General features: G+C 42.0%; 1 non-coding gene and 1 pseudogene across 1 annotated transcript; both read left to right on the top strand.

Moving 5' to 3' along the window:
* Nucleotides 1-12,632: 12,632 nt before the first annotated feature.
* Nucleotides 12,633-12,796, top strand: LOC133546278 (U1 spliceosomal RNA). The gene has a single exon (XR_009805050.1). It is a non-coding gene; the product is annotated as a U1 spliceosomal RNA (small nuclear RNA).
* An 880-nt stretch (nucleotides 12,797-13,676) lies between these two features.
* Nucleotides 13,677-13,827, top strand: LOC133546415 (U2 spliceosomal RNA; annotated as a pseudogene).
* The last annotated feature ends 2,124 nt before the right edge of the window (nucleotides 13,828-15,951 follow it).

Genomic DNA, 15,951 nt, shown 5'->3' with positions numbered 1-15,951 from the left:
CCTTCAAAGGCTTTGCCACTGACTGCAAAGCATTGCACTTTCAAATAAAACAATGAGTAGAGAGGAGTGTTAAGTGTGTGTATATATGTATATATATATATATATATATATACAGATAGATAGATAGATAGATAGATAGATAGATAGATAGATAGATAGATAGATAGATAGATAGATAGATAGATAGATAGATGGATAGATATAAAGGAAATAGTTGAATATCAGTGAATTCTAGCTATAAATATACTCCCTCCCCCCACCCCCATCTACTGAATTTGGAGGTCTCCAGGTTGGCCAGTATGATGTAGAGAATTACTCTGATTTGGCTTACCGACCTTGAAGCAATTTAAGTTGGTACATGGTGTAATGATGGCAATCAAACATACGAGATATGTGTAGACTGCAGTATGATGGCAATATGACTCAAGTAAACAATACCAACATGTTATATGTTCCATTGAAAATATAGAACATTACACACAGCATTCAAAAATCCATCAAAATGTTTAGTACGACTTTGTAAGCTATGAAGCCGCACCGCTTGATTGATTGTACTGTGCTTCAACATACAAATATTATTATGGTGTGTGTATAAGGTAAGACATATTATGTGGCGTTTTGTTTTGCAACAATGTAAAATCAACTTTTCTTACCTTCTGATCTGTATTTGGGATCTGCATAGATCCTTAAAATTGCGCGCCTCCGCCTTTGTAGTCTGTGATGACACTGTAGTCTATAAGCTTCTTCTTTTTCTCTATCTATTATGGTACATTCATCCTCCGCTGTTGCCATTTCTAATATAAAGTAGTGTAAAGTGCTTACTCATATCTGTCAGTAAACTCGCCGTGAAAGCACTAAAACATAGTGAGTGTAGTGAGTTGACATTATTCACCCAAAAAACTTTAGTTATTTGAGAGTTCCGGTCGGACGTTTTTTCACGGGACACATTTCTGGCAGAGGAGATGCTGCTCCGTTATTAATTGAAGTTAAGTCTGAATGTCTTTAAAACAGTAAGGTCCATCTTTTGACATTTCGTCGAAGGGAATTCTTGTAGTGTGAGATTAGCCCCCCACAGTGAATTATCTTTGTTTTTTTTATAGGAGTAATCAACACTTTTGTGACAGAGGCAAGGAAATATTCCATACACAGCATTGAGAATGTGAGTAAAATTACATTAAAAACTTTAGTTGTAATGAGGACAGTTGTTTGTGCAGGCATATCAAATTTCTTTAGCTTTTTGAGATGTCCGTCATCGTTCCAACATCATATTACATTAGCAATAGCAGTGACATCATAATAGGAGGTAGATGAATTTAAGCTAGGACACCAATGAATGCCCATGTATGAATCAGGAGAATCCAGGCCTCAACCTCTCAAGAATGCTTGACCACCACCTCTATTCGGCTCGAGCAATCCTCTAATATTCCATAGCTCGTCCTCTGCTGACACCAGCAGGAATAGACTAAAAATTAAGCATCCGGAGTCAATTAAGTCAAGATGCTTTTTGAAGGGTCCTTTCTTAGAGTCCAGACGAAGGAGTCACTACTGATGGAAGCTTTTGTTACCCGGCTAAGGTGGTGGTGTGTTCGAGTCGGACTGTGGTGTTCATCTCTTCCACTTTGCTCCTCCATGAAGCGCACAGCAAATCTAGTTTTGGGTTTCAGGTACTTAGAATCCTTCAGCCGTCTTGAGAAGTTTAAAGGCCTGGTGAGGTGAGGCCCATCTGGGCTTTTTTCTTTTTGGATGGGTTGGTCAATGGGCTGATCCACTCTTAGCCTACACATGGAGGTAGATGGACAAAGTAAATCACATATAGAGCTTTTGTGAACCAGAAAGGCAGTGATCGGTAGAAAATGCGTACCTCTGCTGATAGTCTTCACCTCCAATTTTAAGCCTTTTGGGGAGATCACGTGTTTGCATTATGGTTACATCATTGGACCTTGTCCTGTTCCTTCCTGAGTTGACTTTTCTTGTGGCGTGATTCTGCTGGACAGAGTGGGAACTTTTTGAAGAAGTCCTCTGTAAGGTTGCAGACTTTGTGTCCTTCTCACACTGGGCCATTATCTCGTAGCAGGACTTTGCGCTGCAAGACAAGCAAATCAAAGCGTTACAGATTTTGCGTCTGATGGATGGCTATATAATGGATTTAACGTACTAAGTGCTGGTGTCTCGATGAGGTTTTAAGTGGCTCATACTGATGAACTGATGCGCCAGTCCTTGACTGGGCGTCATTCGCTTAGACGCTTCAAGGTGCAGCATTCCCTTCAGCATGTCCACAAACATCTGCTTATCATCTGCATGAATATCTTTGTCAGCAGGGTACTTGGCAACCAAAACCCAAGGCTGAAACTACCCAAATCAAAACAATGGTTAAAATAGCACACCAGTTACATTTTAGGTTTTTAGTACGTTTTTTTATATTTTTACTGTGATCACCTACTTGGAGGAGGTGGTTGAGAGTGCCCAACTTGATTTTCCGCATGTCCCGTGCTATGAATCCTGTCTCTTGTTGGTAGTGTTCTGGTGTCTGAAGAGATTTTGTTAGTTTATATTTGTTTAAGGCAGGTGTCAGCAACCAAAAACATTGAGTCATATTGGACCAAAAACACAAAAAACTAATCTGTCTGGAGTCGCACAAAATGAAGTCTTATATAAGCGTTATAATGAAAGCAACACATGATGTAGGTGTCTATATTATCTATAATCAATCAATCAATCAATGTTTATTTATATAGCCCCAAATCACAAATGTCTCAAAGGACTGCACAAATCATTACGACTACAACATCCTCGGAAGAACCCACAAAAGGGCAAGGAAAACTCACACCCAGTGGGCAGGGAGAATTCACATCCAGTGGGACGCCAGTGACAATGCTGACTATGAGAAACCTTGGAGAGGACCTCAGATGTGGGCAACCCCCCCCCCTCTAGGGGACCGAAAGCAATGGATGTCGAGCGGGTCTAACATGATACTGTGAAAGTTCAATCCATAGTGGCTCCAAGACAGCAGCGAGAGTCCCGTCCACAGGAAACCATCTCAAGCGGATCAGCAGCGTAGATATGTCCCCAACCGATACAGGCGAGCGGTCCATCCTGGGTCCCGATAATAATAGCCTACTATCAAAATTACTTTAAAAGTCTTATTTAAGACTTATAATGAACAACACATTTTAAGTCTTATAATGAACAACACATGATATAAGTGCCTATATTAGCTAAAATAGCCTACTATCAAAATGACTATGTGTTGCAAGCTGAAGCAAATCTTCGTTTACAGAAATGTCGAAATGTAATATTAATTCTAAACATTTTCACAACATTAGAAACCATTAGTAAATCAAAGGCTACTCAGAAGATAACTCCTGGAAATCACTGGCTTTTAATGGCCAATGTATGGATGTGTGTTTCCAATTTAAAGGAAATGTCCGGCTGTCTTCTTTTTAAAAATTTATTGCAGTATTTGGCAAGCAAGGTAATGTTTGCTGTGGTCTGGAACAACATGGCACACAAACAACTAGTTGAAATACAGCCATTATTACCATACTTGCCAACCCTCCCGGATTTTCCGGGAGACTCCCGAAACTCAACGCCTATCCCGAAAACCTCCCGAAAGAAATCTTCTCCCGAAAATCTCCCGAAATTCAGCCGGTGCTGGAGGCCACGCCCCCTCCAGCTCCATGCGGACCTGAGCGGGGACAGCCTGTTTTCACGTCCGCTTTCCCACTATATAAACAGCTTGCCTGCCCAATCACGTTACAACATCTACGGATTTTAATAAAAAAAACTGCAGACACAAGGAGACGAAGCAGGAGAACGAGGAAGTTACCGCCATGGAAACGCCATCTGTAATAGAGTGATCTATGGTGTCTGTTGCCATCTACTGGTGAATGTTGGCTATCGCGTTATGGGGTTGCTTTTTGCCAACGATTCACGTAGTGTTCCGCACCTTACGGCAAGTGAGGGAGTGTGTTCTGAAGCCCACAGTAAAGAGACGTAACTTCATCACCCTGCCTGGTTATTGACTCCAACCCAATATATTACACGGTCGACGAGCAAAATGAAGAAATACGCTTGCAAGTTCCAAAACGATTGTGAACAAGAATTTCAGTTTATCCAGAAGAGTTCGAAGGGGAAGGGGTATGTTGCCTGTAAATTTTGTAGAACAGACTTCTACACCAAACACGGTGGCCGAACGGATATACTCAGTCATGAACGGTCAGCGAAGCACAAAGCGTCCGCAGCGCAGCATCGTTCACGACCAGGTGCGCCGCAAGGGATTTTGGGCCCCATGAAAAGAATCTTTACAGGGCCCCCAACACATAATTTCATATAATTTCATCATCAATAGGGGCCTCTCTGGGCCCCCCTACATCATGGGCCCCTAGAATCCGTCTCCTTTACCCCCTCCCCCCCTTTTTGGCGCCCCTGTTCACAACCCAGTAATATAGGCCACCTCGCAAAATGGAGACCAGATGATGTAACTTATGCTGAGACAAAGATGGCTATGCTGATAGCTGGAAGCAACATCTCGTTCTCCTTTGCGGATGTCTACAACAAATCTGTGAAGGATATGTTCCCAGATTCAGAGATCGCTCGCCAGTATGCAAATGGCAGAACAAAGGTAACTCAAATAGTGAAAGGTAAGTGTTGTTGTTGTTTTTTTTGTAACTAGCAAGCACAGTACAGTTAGTAGAACAACTGTGTTTTTATTACTGTGTATTTGATAGGTGCCATCTGAATTCAACTATATTAAACCTTAGTCCTAACATAAATAATAAATATAAATCGTTTGAGGTGCTTACTATGAGGTCTGTCACACCGCTGCCTCTACACCTGGCTGTTATCTACCGCCCCCCAGGGCCCTATTCGGACTTTATCAATGAATTCTCAGAGTTCGTTGCTGATCTAGTGACACACGCCGATAATATAATCATAATGGGGGACTTTAATATCCATATGAATACCCCATCGGACCCACCGAGCGTAGCGCTCCAGACTATAAATGATAGCTGTGGTCTCACATAAATAATAAATGAACCCACGCATCGCAACGGTAATACGATAGACCTAGTGCTTGTCAGGGGTATCACCGTTTCCAAAGTTACGATACTCCCGTATACTAAAGTATTGTCCGATCATTACCTTATAAAATTTGAGGTTCAGACGCATGTTCGGCAAACTAATAATAATAATAACTGCTATAGCAGCCGCAACACTAATACGGCCACAACGACAACTCTTGCTGACCTACTGCCCTCGGTAATGGCACCATTCCCAAAGTATGTGGGCTCTATTGATAACCTCACTAACAACTTTAACGACGTCCTGCGCGAAACCATTGATAACATAGCAACGCTAAGGTTAAAAAAGGCTCCAAAAAAGCGTACCCCGTGGTTTACAGAAGAAACTAGAGCTCAAAAATTATTATGTAGAAAGCTGGAACGCAAATGGCGCACGACCAAACTTGAGGTGCACCATCAAGCATGGAGTGATGGTTTAATAACTTATAAACGCATGCTTACCTTAGCTAAAGCTAAATATTACTCAAATCTCATCCACCGTAATAAAAACGATCCTACATTTTTGTTTAGTACGGTAGCATCGCTAACCCAACAAGGGACTCCTTCCAGTAGCTCCACCCACTCAGCTGATGACTTTATGCAATTCTTTAGTAAGAAAATTGAAGTCATTAGAAAGGAGATTAAAGACAATGTGTCCCAGCTCCAACTGGGTTCTATTAACACTGACACGATTGTATATTTGGCGGATACTGCCCTCCAAAATAGTTTCTCTTGTTTTGAGGAAATAACATTAGAGGAATTGTTACAACGTGTAAATGGAATAAAACAAACAACATGTTTACTTGACCCACTTCCTGGGAAACTGATCAAGGAGCTCTATGTATTATTAGGTCCATCAGTGCTAAATATTATAAACATATCACTTTCCTCGGGCACTGTTCCCCTAACATTCAAAAAAGCGGTTATTCATCCACTTCTTAAAAGACCTAACCTCGATCCTGACCTCATGGTAAACTACCGACCGGTGTCTCACCTTCCCTTTATTTAAAAAATCCTGGAAAAAATTGTTGCGGAGCAGTTAAATGAACACTTTGCGTCTAACAATCAATGTGAAACCTTTCAATCCGGTTTCAGGGCAAATCACTCCACGGAGACAGCCCTCGCAAAAATGACTAATGATCTACTGCTAACGATGGATTCTGATGCGTCATCTATCTTGCTGCTCCTCGATCTTAGCGCTGCTTTCGATACCGTCGATCATAATATTTTATTAGAACGTATCAAAACACGAATTGGTATGTCGAACTTAGCCCTGTCTTGGTTCAACTCTTATCTTACTGATAGGATGCAGTGCGTCTCCCATAACAATGTGACCTCGGACTACGTTAAGGTAACGTGTGGAGTTCCTCAGAGTTCGGTCCTTGGCCCTGCACTCTTCAGCATCTACATGCTGCCGCTAGGTGACATCATACGCAAATACGGTATTAGCTTTCACTGTTATGCTGATGACACCCAACTCTACATGCCCCTAAAGCTGACCAACACGCCGGATTGTAGTGAGCTGGAGGCGTGTCTTAATGAAATTAAACAATGGATGTCAGCTAACTTTTTGCAACTCAACGCCAAAAAAACGGAAATGCTGATTATCGGTCCTGCTAGACACCGACCTCTATTGAAGGATACAACTCTAACATTTGACAACCAAACAATTAAACAAGGCGACACGGTAAAGAATCTGGGTGTTATCTACGACCCAACTCTAAAATACTACACGGTCTAGCTCCATCCTATCTTGCCGATTGAATTGTACCATATGTCCCGGCAAGAAATCTGCGTTCAAACGACTCCGGCTTATTAATGATTCCCAAAGCCCAAAAAAAGTCTGCGGGCTATAGAGCTTTTTCATTTCGGGCTCCAGTACTCTGGAATGCCCTCCCGGTAAAAGTTTGAGATGCCATCTCAGTAGAAGCATTTAAGTCTCACCTTAAAACTCATTTGTATACTCTAGCCTTTAAATAGACTCCCTTTTTACACCAGTTGATCTGCCGTTTCTTTTCTTTTTCTCCTATGTCCCACTCTCCCTTGTGGAGGGGGTCCGGTCCGATCCGGTGGCCATGTACTGCTTGCCTGTGTATCGGCTGGAGACATCTCTGCGCTGCTGATCCGCCTCCGCGTGGGATGTTTTCCTGCTGGCTCCGCTGTGAACGGGACTCTCGCTGCTGTGTTGGATCCGCGTTGGAATGGACTCTTGCGACTGTGTTGGATCCATTATGGATTGAACTTTCACAGTATCATGTTAGACCCGCTCGACATCCATTGCTTTCCTCCTCTCCAAGGTTCTCATAGTCATCATTATCACCAACGTCCCACTGGGTGTGAATTTTTCCTTGCCCTTATGTGGGCCTACCGAGGATGTCGTAGTGGTTTATGCAGCCCTTTGAGACACTACTGATTTAGGGCTATATAAGTAAACATTGATTGATTGATTGATATATTTTATTTATATATATATATATATATATAATGAAATAAATATATTTAACTACAATTCACTGAAAGTCAAGTATTTCATACATATATATATATATATATGAAATACTCGAGTTGGTGAATTGTAGCTGTAAATATACTCTCCAATCTTAAATACCCCCCCCGCCCCAACCACGCCTCCGCCCCACCCCCGGCTACGCCCCCCGCCCCCCACCTCCCGAAATCGGAGGTCTCAAGGTTGGCAAGTATGATTATTACATACAAATAATGTTTCACGAGACATGCAAAACTAAATGATATACAAAGAGGATAAAAGTAAAGGATATTAAATGAGCCCAAATATACCTACAAATTACGTATAATGATGCAATATGTACATACGGCTAGCCTAAATAGCATGCTAGCATTGATTGGCTAGCAGTCATGTACTAACCAAATATGCCTGATTATCACTCCAATAGGTCAATAACATCAACAAAGTGCACCTTTGTGCATTCACGCACAGCATAAAACATGTGTTGAACAAAATGAAACAAAGAAGGAGTGGAGGATTTTACATGTAAACAAACTGTTGCGTCACAGTCCACACTATGGTGAGTTCAAAAACCGCCAAAATTAGTAAGACAAAACAATGTTCTCCAAATACTCTCATCAGTGAAGCATTCACACAAACATATTAGTCAGTGCGCTTTCTAAAAATTGGGAAGCTTTTGAGTCATGTTTGTCCGCAAACAAAAAACATAGTAAAACAAAATTTTCAATCCTTTTTTAAAAGTGCTCGAGGGAGCCACTAGGGTGGCACTAAAGAGCCGCGGGTTGCTAACTCCCAGTTTAAGGCTAGCTTCAAAAGGAAAAGATAACTTACTTTCAGTTTCCAGGTACAGCTTTTGTTCTCCTTTTGGAAAAAGAGTCCGGTCTTTTTACCCGAGGCCAGGAGGTCTTCTGGAAACTGACCCTGGGTCTCCATGATGTACCTGATCTTAAGAAACAAGACAACACAGATACAATGGAATGCAATCTTTGTACAAACTGTTATTAGGCTTAATGTAGATATAGATGTATGTGTTTTTTACCGTTTCATATTCATTCCTGCCAGGGTAAAGTTGAGCGCCAAGGTACAGAAAAGCCGTCACGCAACCGACAGACCACATGTCTGTTGCCTCGTTGTATGGAGCTCCAAGTAAAATCTCTGGAGACCTGCAATAAGACGATAACTCAAGTCTTGGTAGCCTTGTAACCTACAAATAGCTTCCTGAAACTCATCATGTTTGAGTGTCTACTTGGAAGGCCTTACCGGTTTGAATTGTTCTGTATGTTGGAGTTCTGTTTGGTGACAGACGCCTCGTGGGCCAAGCTGAAGTCACTTACTTTGACTCTGTATGGTTGCTGCTGATGGTCGATCAACATGATGTTTTCTAACTTGACGTCGGCGTGTATCATATGAGCGCACTTCAAGTGGTCGAGAGCGCTAACCAGCTGGAAGGTCGACAAAGACGTAGTTAAATCTCTCCAAGGTGTTTTCCGTTTTAAACAGCAGTGAACATACCTGCTGGATGATGGGACGGATCTCCTTCACCTGGAGCTGTTTAGATTGCCGCTCCTTCATAAAGTCGTGAAGATTTTTGTCCAGATACTCAAACTCAAGACAAATATGCCCCATGTCACTGAAAACACGATTCCACAGAACCAGGTGTTTTTTGGAGTTTTCGATCTTTTTTAATTTCTGTAGTATGTCAATCTGCAGATAAAAAGTGATCACATTTTGGATCAGGAATGTTTTTAGGGTTGTTACTCGAGTACATGCCTACCTCGATCTTAGCCTGCTCTGCAAAGCTGCCATGATTCCTGATCATTTTAACTGACACTGTTTTGTTGCTATCCATCTTGCGGCATTTGGCAACTTTGCCAAAAGTACCACAGCTCAGCAAGGACAGCACCTTGTAGCTGGTGGACGCCGAGTAAAGCCTAGCTCCTGGGACTATACGGTCACCGAATACACCGTACGAGTCCATCTCTGTGTCTACGTGTACGCCGACACTCAGGAATGTCGGTAACCTCGCAAATGAATGAATGACACCCGCAGCGTTGATGCCTTTGAGAATGTGACGATGCGATGTGACATCACAATCACATACGCACATGTAGAAATACATGCAGGTCATGTGAACCTGATGCCACCAAGGAGCATCATCATGAAAGGGGTCAAGAAATCTATTGTAGGAGATTTTTACAATCGTCAATGTGAACATTGATTTTTGTTGCGGGATGCAATTGCTGCAATATTTTTTGATTACAGCGCTGATAAGGAAGAGTAGGGTTGGGTACCTTTTATAGTTGAACATTACTAACAGTTCTAATTCCCCGGTAACTGGAAATTATTACAGGTACTCAACTATAAAAATGTTTGGTATGTTTGTTGTGTTCATATGTTATTAAATTGTTAGATAATGACATCTTTTTTTTTTACATTTAAAAGCTGATAATAATGCTGTCCTATTTTTAATTTCTTGTTTTCTTACACTTCTGAGTTTCATTTGCAAGTATAGTATTACAAATCCCAAAACCAGTGAAGTTGGCACGTTGTGCAAGTCGTGAATAAAAACATGATTTAATGTAGTGTTGTGTCGTTTGCGAACGATTCGTTCGAATGAACGAATCTTTTGAGTGAACGTACTGAACCGACTCACTTCATGAACTGATTCGTTCCTTTCTCAGTTCAGTTGAGCTCCACCGCCGCCGCGGTATGAGTGGAACTGCCGCGAATCACGTGAATCACGTTCGCGAACGTACTGACGCAGAGAACTGACTGTGTCGCGACGTGAATCCCGTGAATCACGTTCGCGAACGTACTGACACAGGGAACTGACTGTGTCGAGGACGTGAATCCCGTGATTCATGTGAATAACGTTCGCGAACGTACTGACGCAGAGAACTGACTCTGTCGCGACATGAATCCCGTGAATGACGTTCCCAAACATAACTGACACAGGGAACTGACTGTGTCGCGACGTGAATCCTGTGAATCACGTTTGCGAACGTACTGACACAGAGAACTGACTATGTCGCGGAGGATGACGTCACATTGATGATCTCGTTCTGTCACTGTGCGCGTCGTTCATTGGATGCTGAGGGCTTGTGTTGTTCGCCAACTGGGGAAGCTGTTATTGACTGACTCATGATTCGTCGACCTGCACACATTTTTTTTATTCTATTTTTCATATCGTGTTTATTATATGCCGCTTTTAGAGTGATCATAATTGTTTAAAAAAAAAATAACCCACATTGGATGTGATCAGGGGCGGAGCAAGAGAGGTGGCCGGGGTAGCACTGGACCCCCCTGAAATCTGATTTGACCCCCCAGGTGCCACCCCAGATGATTGACATATCGCGGCACTGCACGTCTTGTCGGAAGGAGCCAGTTGCATTTTTAAATCAGTGAAGCCTATTGACTGCTAAGCCCCTCCTGTACAGTAGTTGGTGCTATGTACCACAAAGCGTTGAGAGATACGTTCATTGGGGGAGAAGAAGAAGAATCGCCACTGAAGAAGAGGAAGATTTGAACTGGAGTCGGTTATCGTTCTTGGTGACTGGAGAGCCGGAGATCAACAAAGTTACAAAGAAAAAGAAGGATAACCTTCTCTTCGTAAAGTAATTTTTACGGTGGTGTCCTAATGAGTCACTGTTTGAAATAACTTTTGTGGATAGAAGTTTTTTTTTCTACAAGCAGAGAGTCACGGCATCAAGCAAACGTTAACGTTACATCTCATGGCGTCTTGCTTCCAACAGCCGCTAACATCTCATTTAATTCATTTGGGTCGCTATTTATATTTACGTGTTTCGCCAATGATTCTAGAGGAATGAACCTAGCGGAGAATCAGCCAGCCAGCTAGCTGTTTCATGCTCTGTTGTACCGAAACGTTCACACGGTAGTTAGCATGCTGCCAACTAACTGAAAAGTCTGAATATTAAACTTAGGTCTACAGTGGTTTATTTGCCCTGACATGTTTTAGGCTTGAAGTAGCGATTTAATAACACTGTGTGATTGCAAGTGATGCCAGGAGTAACGTTAACAAGACTGGCTTATTTTTTCATAGGGTCAGTTGAGAATGAAAAGGCAGGGGGAGAAGATTTATGAACTCTTTTTAAAAAGAAGCAAGTCAGGGTCAGGAAAAGATGAGGCAGACAGCCAGGATTCAGGTCTGCCAGCAGTCCTGGCAGCTCCCATCCTGGGACGAGTCAGGAGGAGAGAGAATGTGATGCACACAGCCCATCATCACCAGGTCAGAGCATAGAAGCAGTCACATGCTCACTTAAGTAATTTTAAGTTACAGGGTTCCTACGCTAGTATGGAAAGTTTGGAATTTCTACATTTCCAGGTCTGTAGTAATATGGAAGATGGAAACAATTGTATGGAAATAGATTTATACTTATCTGGGTTATTTTAAGATTTGTGGGTTAATTGTTTTGCATACACTACCTATCTACAATCTTCTGGAAATAATTTGGTGACTTAATGGCATACAAATTCAATAATGATAACAAATTATTTCCATGATGAATTGCATAATCTATTCACATGATATACTCATCTCAAATGTCACAAATTATTGGATTCTTTTTTAGATTATTTTTTTTTACTGAGAAGTCTGGGAATTAGGGTCGGGACATTTCAAATGTGTAGGAACCCCTAAGTTTATTTTTAGACATTTTGAAGTGTTGTTTACTGATGTGTGTTGTTTTTTGATGGTGGTTGTATGTTAATTTTGCGTACACTAATATTTTCATTTTTATACAATGTAGTTCCATTAGACACGGAAGGAAAAGATGGCAGCTCCCTTCCTGGGACTAGTAGGGAGAGAGAACTCAAAACACAGCACAGCCTATCTTCACCAGGTCAGAGCATAGACAGAAACAGTCACATGCTCAGTTAAGTAGGTTTAGTTTTAAATATATTGAAATGTTGGTTACTGATGAATGTTGTTTTTTGCATTTTTATTTTAATTACACTATGCAATGTAGTTCCATCGAATGAGGACACGGAGGCCACTGACTCTAATGAGGATGTCGATGAGCAACAAGAGCCAGACCCAGAGACTTGTGTGTGTGAGCCATGTACAACTCATACTTACCTGGCAGGGGAGATACCATGATCATGAAGGTGGTTCACCTAGGGTGAGGCTCAGCCAATGCACTCTGGCTGTGTTGACCCTTACGAATTCCCCAAATGTGGGAATCTCGACTGCATAATTTCTGGTAGTGGGGGACTGTGTGCGCGCTCTCCCCTGATCATCTGTTAATGACAAAACACATCAAATGTCCCCGGAGTGATTACATGCTCTGTTATTGAAATGAACACATGGCGATGTAGCCACCGTTTAGTGGTGAGTAACACATATTACAATGTTAAAGATTCTCATTAAGTTTAAGTTTCAAACAAAGCAACAATTCACCCTGACTGACCATGCAGTGAGTGCACGGAAAGCTGGTGTTGTACTGCCACCTACTGGTGACACCTATGCTGGCTATGCTTTTAACAACATAACCTGTGTTGTTTATCAGTACAGGTACTGAAAAAATTACTTATGAATAATTTCTAAGCATTTTACATGGGTAATTGTTATACATTTTATCACGCATTAGTTACAAGTAATGCTTAAGTCTTATCTGTTGCCTTCATTTCCGGTTTTAAGTGTTGTAGGTACCACTCCACGTCACTTGGTGGTGGAAGCGTTTGTCTCAATGGCACAAGAATTAAACCGGAAGTAGTTTGGTCATGAGGCGGGCTCGACGATTAAATTGGTCAAATGTTGATTGTACAGCTACTTTGCGTTTTGCTAAAATATTCTACCAACCACCAACATTTATGTATTTTATAATGAAGTTTGTTTGGTTGAATGAGACTGGGGCAATGCGAGTGTTGGAAAAATGTATTTCGCCACTTACTATTGGACTGAGGTGTACCACGTGACCATGACAAGCAGGAGTGATCAAACACTTCCGTTCATTTAAAGTATTTGCAGCTTTGAAAATAATGCAGTCATTCAAAAAGTGCATGGTTGTTGTTTGGTGTGTTGATATGTGACGTTGTGGTTGATCAATGTGTGTAACCCTCACTTTAGGTTGTTGTGTCCGGAATGACATCCTCCCTTCTGACAACCATGTTGCATCGCTTCTCTGCCTTTTGGCTAAGATCAAGTGTAGTATCTGTTCTTATTAGTTTAATATCTGATACGTCCCTTATCAGGGGACCATATGTTAAATTGATTTTTGAAACAGGGAGCTGGAATACTTTACATGCCCCTAAAGCTGACCAACACGCCGGACTGTAGTCAGTTGGAAGCGTGTCTTAATGAAATTAAACAATAGCTGTCCGCTAACTTTTTGCAACTTAATGCCAAAAAAACGGAAATGCTGATTGTCGGTCCTGCTAGACACCGACCTCTATTTAATAATACAACTTTAACATTTGACAACCAAATAATAAAACAAGGTGACTCTGTAAAAAATCTGGGTATTATCTTCGACCCAACTCTCTCCTTTGAGTCACACATTAAAAGCGTTACTAAAACGGCCTTCTTTCATCTCCGTAATATCGCTAAAATTCGCTCCATTTTGTCCACTAAAGACGCCGAGATCATTATCCATGCGTTTGTAACATCTCGTCTCGATTACTGTAACGTATTATTTTCGGGTCTCCCCATGTCCAGCATTAAAAGATTACAGTTGGTACAAAATGCGGCTGCTAGACTTTTGACAAGAACAAGAAAGTTTGATCATATTACGCCTGTACTGGCTCACCTGCACTGGCTTCCTGTGCACTTAAGATGTGACTTTAAGGTTTTACTACTTACGTATAAAATACTACACGGTCTAGCTCCAGCCTATCTTGCCGATTGTATTGTACCGTATGTCCCGGCAAGAAATCTGCGTTCAAAAGACTCCGGCCTATTAGTGATTCCTAGAGCTCAAAAAAAGTCTGCGGGCTATAGAGCGTTTTCCGTTCGGGCTCCAGTACTCTGGAATGCCCTCCCGGTAACAGTTCGAGATGCTACCTCAGTAGAAGCATTTAAGTCTCATCTTAAAACTCATCTGTATACTCTAGCCTTTAAATAGACCTCCTTTTTAGACCAGTTGATCTGCCGCTTCTTTTCTTTCTCCTATGCCCCCCCCTCCCTTGTGGAGGGGGTCCGGTCCGATGACCATGGATGAAATACTGACTGTCCAGAGTCGAGACCCAGGATGGACCGCTCGTCGGGACCCAGGATGGACCGCTCGCCTGTATCGGTTGGGGACATCTCTACGCTGCTGATCCGCTTGAGATGGTTTCCTGTGGACGGGACTCTCACTGCTGTCTTGGAGCCACTATGGATTGAACTTTCACAGTATCATGTTAGACCCGCTCGACATCCATTGCTTTCGGTCCCCTAGAGGGGGGGGGTTGCCCACATCTGAGGTCCTCTCCAAGGTTTTTCATAGTCAGCATTGTCACTGGCGTCCCACTGAATGTGAATTCTCCCTGCCCACTGGGTGTGAGTTTTCCTTGCCCTTTTGTGGGTTCTTCCGAGGATGTTGTAGTCGTAATGATTTGTGCAGTCCTTTGAGACATTTGTGATTTGGGGCTATATAAATAAACATTGATTGATTGATTGATTGATTGAATAGGAGCTTGCTTCACCCACTCCATGCATTGACCTGGTATTGCAGTATCTCCAGGAACGGTGCACTCCTCTTCTTGTCTAAAAAAATTAAAATATTTGTATCAATATTTAAAATGCAGTTGATCTTACAACAAGTTTTTGAGTTCTACAGCACAGACATTGCATGGTCTGAGTTAATTCAGCTGTCGTTGCATACATGAATATCGGACACAACACAATTACCAACCGGGATAATGTGGTGTCTTGCAGGTGAAGTCGCCCCCTTCTTTGCATCTAGTTTTAAACATGCAAACTTTAAACGGATTAAACCGAACTTTGTTCAAGACGTTTCAGACGAGATACGATCATAAAAGTGAACCATATCGTGTGGGAAAGTTGCAAACAGTTGCGTGTCTTTGGGTCTGTTACTACCGGTTTTGCACATCGAGAGAGTGACATGGTTGCCCATTCTTCTGTGCAAAACATTTCCAACTGAGTCGAATTAGACGGAAGGTGTTTGTGAACGGCATTTTTCAGATATTGCCCAATATTTTGTATTGGAATTAGGTTTTTTTTTCAAGCTAATTTAAATGTGATTTGTTATGTTTCATTATGAAGTTGTTCAAGTTTGATGTCAGTGAAAATCTTATTCGGTGTAGTGTGTGCTACTCACCACTATATGCTGACAGTGTAACATGTGTTACTGTCCCAAACGAAGAAACAGGAAGTGGCTGTACAGGGAGGCAGGGACAACCAGTCCCTTCCAGTACAGGCTCGGCGTAGTAGTGTAGATTGAGTATTGG

Source organism: Nerophis ophidion, linkage group LG29, assembly GCF_033978795.1.
Source record: "Nerophis ophidion isolate RoL-2023_Sa linkage group LG29, RoL_Noph_v1.0, whole genome shotgun sequence".
Taxonomy (NCBI): Eukaryota; Metazoa; Chordata; class Actinopteri; order Syngnathiformes; family Syngnathidae; genus Nerophis; species Nerophis ophidion.
This window is presented reverse-complemented; position numbering and strand designations above follow the sequence as displayed.